We start from the raw sequence: 7,355 nt of genomic DNA on the forward strand, positions 1-7,355 counted from the left end.
ATATTTCCAATTATAGTTTCATTATTTATTTCTACTGGGATGTGAAAGAAAGGAAAACAGGAGAAGGCAGAATGGAAGGAGTAGGACTGAGAGGAGAGAAAGGAGGCTCCAGGTAAGGAGCACATAGTACAGAGAGAAAAGTTAACCCAAAACCCCAGAGAAAGTGGGCAAAAAGGGAAAAGAATCAATAAAAGGGAAAAAACAGAGGGAGATGATAAAACAGACAAGAACAGGAGGAAAAAAACAAAGTAGCAGAGAAGAGACAGGAAGAAGAAGAGACTGAATTTGAGACTGCCAGAGACACAGGTGGATTCTGAAGAGACTTCTAAAAAGAATCATGTGTGCTCCACTTCTCGCCATGGGGTCTCATAGCCAAATTTACTCCCATTAATTAATTAATTAATTAATTAATTAATTAATTCCCTCCTCAGCATTGCCTGAGGATATCTAGTGAGATGATACTGAAGAAAACAGTCAACAAACACTATAAGAAAATGGGGTAAGACCCTGACTCTGGTGAGATGTGCATGCCTTCTCTTATTTCTCAACAATAGTAGTTCTGACATTTATAACTCTTTCTCATGTCAGGAATGTTGGTGGCTTACAGGATGTTAGTTAGCAGAAATCCTGCTATCTACATAGTAGTTAACAATGGCACCTACCTAGAGTGAAAACCACCAGATAGATAGTATTAGTAACTCCGATTTCACAGGAGTTGCTTGGCCATCCTGGGCAGCACATGTCTTCCAGCACTAGCACCCAGTATTGTTTACAAAGAAAGACAACATAGGTTAGAATTCAAGAGTGTTCTTCCTTAGAAGATGCTACACAGAAATCAATGTGGATTAAAACTGACTCCCCATTTCCCCTCACCCACCACCAGAAACCCAAAACAGACCTTGTAGGATACCCTGGAAATGTTCATCTACCTGGATTTCAGATGGAGTCCCTAGAGAACTCAACTGCAGTCTGCAGCTATTTGAGTCTTTCCTATCAACTGTGGATGGAGGTGTTGCCCACTGCTTCAAATAGGCCAACAGGCATAGTGAATAACAAATGCTTAGCAGTCAGAGTGTCTGAGGGACAGCAGGAGAGCGAGATTTTCTGGCACAGAATGCCCCATTAGAGTGCCATTTCCCTCTCTCAGGCCTTCTATTTGAAACCCTCAGGGAACATTAAAACCTTGCTAGAGCAGGTCCCTTGTTTTGGCTGAGCTGAATTAGGCTGTACAATTCCTAAATCACCCCCCTGGATATTAGCCACAGGCAATTGAGACACAAGCAAAACAGGATGCATGCCAGCTTCTCAGGAGTCAAGCCAACTCCAAAATGGAAGTTCACTTCCCCAAACACCCCATGAACTTCACAACCTCTTCTTTTTGTTCAGAGATTTTGTTTAGGAAACAGCATAACAAGACACACTCAAGCAGACATATGTGTCTACTTCCAACCAGAAAAGACATTGGTTATGGTGTCAGCCTCATGACAACAAATACCTGAGATATTTTTTTAAACTTGCTGCAATTTTTTATAAACGTGAAGGTGAATGGAGAGATGCTAGATCAGTAGATAGACAATAGATGACAGACAGATTAGATAGATAGATAGACAGACAGACAGACAGACAGACAGACAGATAGATAGATAAGATGGATAGCTAAATAGATATGATAGATGGCAGATAGATAATAGATAGACATTAGATAGGTAGATGATAGAAAGACAGACTACAAATGAGTAGATACATTAAGAATAGATAAACTTAGGTAGATTGATAAGTAGATAGATAGATAGACAAATATATAGATAGATCTGTCCCTTAAAATTCAATCCTTTATAGAACACATAAAGTAACTTTCATTATTCAGATGACTATTTGTATTTGTTAGGAAAAAATGTAAGATGCATGTGGTTATGATGCTCTACACTGCCCAGAAAGCACAAAATGAACAAAGTATCTCCTCCTCTCTATGTGTGTCACTGTTTATTCAAGAGCAGTTGTTCTTTACAGTTTCTAGTGATTCATGCCTTGGAGAGCAACCATATAACCAGAGGAATGATGAGATCTGATTATAATTTTGCAGATAAGGATATTACATTGAGCATCGTTTCCATCTGTACATTTACCAGACACACTCAGTTTTTTGAGGGCTTTTTGGCGTGACATTGCATGAGGATGTAACATTACTTGTACTCTACTGTAAGCAACACTACTTCTGAATTTCATTTGTTGCTTTTGCATTTATTAGTAAATTTGACATTATACAACATTTCTACAAAGAATATTTTCACACATAAACTTCAGTGAATTTTTGCAAATTTTTCAATAATTTGAGAAATGCATGATACCCGGACTCTTTCCTGGAATCATTATAGCCCAGTTCCAAAACATCTCTCATTTCTTAGAGAAGGACATACTGAGAACCATTGTCTACATCAATTTATCACAATAGAAATTTTCCCCTTGTAAATGTTATATCATTGTGTTAGAAATTGTATGTTTAAGGCCTTACTATTATCTAAACACAAGATAAAAATCTTGGTTTTTATTGAAATGTCTTAGTATGCTTTTTTTAGACATAATCTCCCTCTCTCTCTCTCTCTCTCCCTCTCTCTCTCCCTCTCTCTCTCTCTCTCTCTCTCTCTCTCTCTCTCTCTGTGTGTGTGTGTGTGTGTGTGTGTGTGTGTGTGTGTGTGTAGCCTTGGATGTCCTGGACTTGCTTTGTAGACCAGGCAGGCCTCCAACTCACAGAGATCTGCCTGCCTCTGCATCCCTGCTTCCCGAGTGCTGAGATTCAAGCTGTGTACCACCACTGCCCAGCCAGTAATGCCCTTTTAAAGAAAACAGTCGATATACTAATTGTTGTGTGTATACCTTAGATAAAAGATAAACATTTTTATAACTAGATGAGTATCTTCATTCTAATCTTTTAACATGTATCCTTGTTGTACACAGATGGTAGGGATGGAAGGCATTGCAGCTTTGGAGCTGGGTGTTACTCACGGGAGTGCACATAGACTCAGCATGTGACAAAGCAATTCCACTCCTACATAAAACCTAAAAGAACTGAAACACACCACGCATCATCCATCATCCACTATTTATAATGGATAAAATGTAAAAACAACAACTTAAAAGAACAACAAAACTCAGTAAATTCATACAGAGATAAGACAGGTTAATGTCTGACAAAATGCTGTTTTGAAGGGAAGACAGGAGGAAGGAACTACTAATGGGTATCAGCCTTTTGGGGGGAGTGATGTAGTTAGGTAAATGCTTTAGGATTAGATAGTGATTACTATATTCTTCTGAGAATGTGTTAACAACTTCATTGTCCAATTTATAAGAGAAAAATACAGTGCATGAACCAAACATCAACAAATCTGTAATGAACAATCTGTATGTACATTTGTGTGTACTTTTTACATAAACATTAAATGTGTTCTGCACATGAGTAACAGCGTCTTAGAGATCTGCTTGGATGGGCCTCAGCTGACCCAGAATAGAAGATAACTTTCAGTTAGATAGAAAGCTTGAGAGCAGGTATGTTCTGAAAACTGAAAAGTTAAGTTTCCCTGTACTATACGTACAGAAAGATTTCTAATTGTGAGTTTTACATTGGAAGATGGTAATTGGAAGTGATTCTTCAACCCAACACTAAATTACATCTAATACAAATCTTCATTTGAAATTTATACTTATTTCCTTCACTCACAAGTATTATCTGAGACATAGAAATGTCAAAACAGAAGATGTCTAAATCATCATGACATCTGTTGACCCCAAGGGAAAAGAGGGGATCAGAGGTAAACATATATGCTGGATATGCCATGCCAGGAAGATTGCTACCGAGGGCTCTATGGCTATTGCTGTGAGATCTGTTGTTTGGCAAGCACTGATTTACCTAAAGCAAAATTCTGCAAATAAAAACAACCAGATCATATTGAATTACTTTTGCCAGGGAACATGGTTGTTCTTGCTAAGTAGGTTTGCATGTCTTTCTTCCCCAAGCATCATCATCTAATAAAAAGGGCCAAGTCCTAGACATTAACATCCTTGTGTAACCATTCCTCGTGTGGAGAGTAAGGATCCGCTAAGATTCAGTCATGCTAGAATGAGGCTTTAGGTGCCCTCTGCGCTGCTCGACAGCAGAAAGCAGCTCATTGCAAACTCCAGGGATATATTATGGTCTGCATTAGACTGTGTCCTCATTAGACTGGGAGGCTAGTTCTAAACTTGAGGCATTCTGGTGCAGATCAAGGTAAGGATGGATGGGTTTTGTTCTCTCATCCCCTAAAAGGTTTGAGTTTTGTAAGACCAGAAGTATTAAAAACCAACTAACTAAAATAAAAAGTAACTTGTATCATGGGGGGGGGAGATAATTTAGAATGTGCTTCATGGAGTTTTGAAGAGGAAAAGAAGCAAAGAAATACTAAGCATCTTAATAGTGGCAGGTGCATTCTCTTATTAGAAAGGAATCTTAAAACACAGTGAAATCTAAATCAGAGTTTTTGTTTATAGGACAGAATCGTATATCATATATAAGCTGATAAATATATGCTATTTTATGGTTTTTTCTTGTACAATGTAAGAGATTAAAAGATCTTTTCTTTCTTTTATTTTGATTTTGTAAAAATTGTCACTATATTCTTTAGAATATTAGATTATAAGTATGGCATAGACATATGTCTTCATATTATTTGTTTTATACTTTTAAGTACAAACACATGTGTTGAACAAGAAAGAGACAAACACACACGCACAGAGAGAGAGAGAGAGAGAGAGAGAGAGAGAGAGAGAGAGAGAGAGAGAATGACAAACACATGATGACCTAACATTAGCTCTAAGAAAAAATATATGCAAGTCATGACCAACATTCGAGATTATGTTAGTAAAATGCTATCTTGATCCTTTTAATTCAATACATCTTACATATCATGTCTTATAATTTGTATAACAATCAAAATTACACCTTTCATCTATATTTCAATGGGCTGAGTAGCACACTCTTTATATTTTAGAAAAATCTAAAACCATATTCATACGGAACTCCCTACATTTGAAACCCACTATCAACTCTTAGCTTGATTCCTGCCCAAATTGTAATGCTTGAAATATATGGAGTGAGCAGGAAGTATATTTTAAAAAGTCAGAAGATTAATACATATTTAATAACTTAATGTATCCATAGGGAAAAATCGTGATTTAAAATTGATAATACCAGAATGGATGATATTTTGATTTTCCCATCCATGAAGAGTCAGCGAGAAAATGTAGAAAGAGTAAGTTTTCCTACACCATGCTAGACTTTACGTGAAGCCCTTTTCTCCTGTTGAGTAAGGCTGAACAACAGCTCTTATGACTCTTATGACTGTAGACATTATGTATTTCTTCAAACACAATGGCCCTTGGGATAACCTTAGCCAAAGAACCAGCTTGGGGCACCAAAGGGCTGAGAAATTAATTCCTCAGAGTCAGCTTTCCTACTACCTTGAGCATACAGAAGTTTTTGCTGCCTGCTATTCTACAGTTGAAGGGGGATTTCCTGTCTGGCTTAATTTCAGCCACTACTATGAGGTTTTTTAAAAGATAAAATTTCCCCTTAGCACCAATGTCAACTTTATTTTTTTTTCCTTTTTTTATTTTTTATTTATTTATTTTTCCTTTATTAATTTATTCTTGTTACATCTCAATGGTTATCCCATCCCTTGTATCCTCCCATTCTTCCCTCTCTCCCATTTTCCCCTTATTCCCCTCCCCTATGACTGTTCCTGAGGGGGATTACCTCCCCCTGTATATGTTCATAGGGTATCAAGTCTCTTCTTGGTAACCTGCTGTCCTTCCTCTGAGTGACACCAGGTCTCCCTCTCCAGGGACATGGTCAAAGGTGGGGCACCAGAGTATGTGAGAAAGTCATATCCCACTCTCCATTCTACTGTGGAGAATGTTCTGTCCATTGGCTAGATTTGGGTAGGGGTTTAAGGTTTACCGCCTGTATTGTCCTTGGCTGGTGCCTTAGTTTGAGCGGGACCCCTGGGCCCAAATCTGCCTATCATAATGTTCTACTTGTAGGTTTCTAGGACCCTTTGGATCCTTTAATCACACAGTGTAACATGGTGGGTGTGTGGGTGCATGTGCACATGCACGTGAGGCATGTGTACATGTATGTGCCTCTCCCTGTGTGTGTGTGTGTGTGTGTATGTATCTCCTTGAGTCTCTCTGTCTCTGTCTCGCTTTCTCCATCTCTCTTTCATTGTGTGTATGTGTGTGTGTGTGTGTGTGTGTGTGTGTGTGTGTGCGTGTATAAAATCTGTTAAAAGAGTTACGCTGAAAAAATAAGGTCAGGCAAATCAGAGACCATTTTTCTGTTTTCTAATAGTAACATAATTATTTGATTATTTTATTTACATGATATTTCAATCAGAAAAGTTCTTGTGCTGTAGTTGGTAGCAACATATAAAGGCATTTTAACATGTCCTGGAAACTCAACAGAGGTTTATAATCACAAGGACTGAGTAAATAAAAATTTGATGAGAATAAGCTTTTCCTCAGTGTGGGGAATCCTTTCAAATTCCTTGCCTTGTACTAACTTCATCACTGCTGAAACTCTGTTAAGTACCAAAAGCATCTTCCAGGTACCACAAGTACAGTTGCATCCACATCTGTCAAGCAGCAGTGCACCTCGACAGAAAAGTACACCACCTGACATCCATGAAGCCTCTCATTTGTGAAACACTGCCATCACATGTCCTTCCTTTTCTTCATCATATGGGCAGTTTATTATCCCCACACAGTCATGTATGAAGAACCGATGAAGGAATGTCATTTGTCTGAGGTGGCACAGCATAATGATGTCTTCATTCATGATTCCAGTCCAGTATTCTTCACTCCAAATGGCAAATTGCCGTCATTTCCTTTGATAATATCGGCATCTTGAAATGATACCTGCTTCCTCACATTCACTGCCGCTTTAGTCACATAGATGAAATGTGGGAACAGCTGAGAAATAAAGTGACAATAATGCACACACACACACACACACACACACACACACACACACACACACACACACACAAGAGGGAAGAGAGAGAAGAATGAGATTCAATCATTTTTAAAGGAAATACAATGAAGACGTTATGCTCAGTGAGAATAAGTACAATTCAAATGTAAAAAGCCAATATGACTTCATGTGTGCGCAGGAATCGAGAGCTATAACCATAGAAGTGGAGAATAAAATGGTTTTCTTGCCATTGACTGTAAGGCGTTTGAAAAAAAACTTGAGAAATGGGGAAAAACAGATGCTCATATAAAACATGAGTAATTTCTTGGGATCTATTACCAAGTGTCTACACTTA

Source organism: Acomys minous, assembly GCF_964271855.1.
Source record: "Acomys minous genome assembly, chromosome: 11".
In the NCBI taxonomy this organism is placed as follows: domain Eukaryota; kingdom Metazoa; phylum Chordata; class Mammalia; order Rodentia; family Muridae; genus Acomys; species Acomys minous.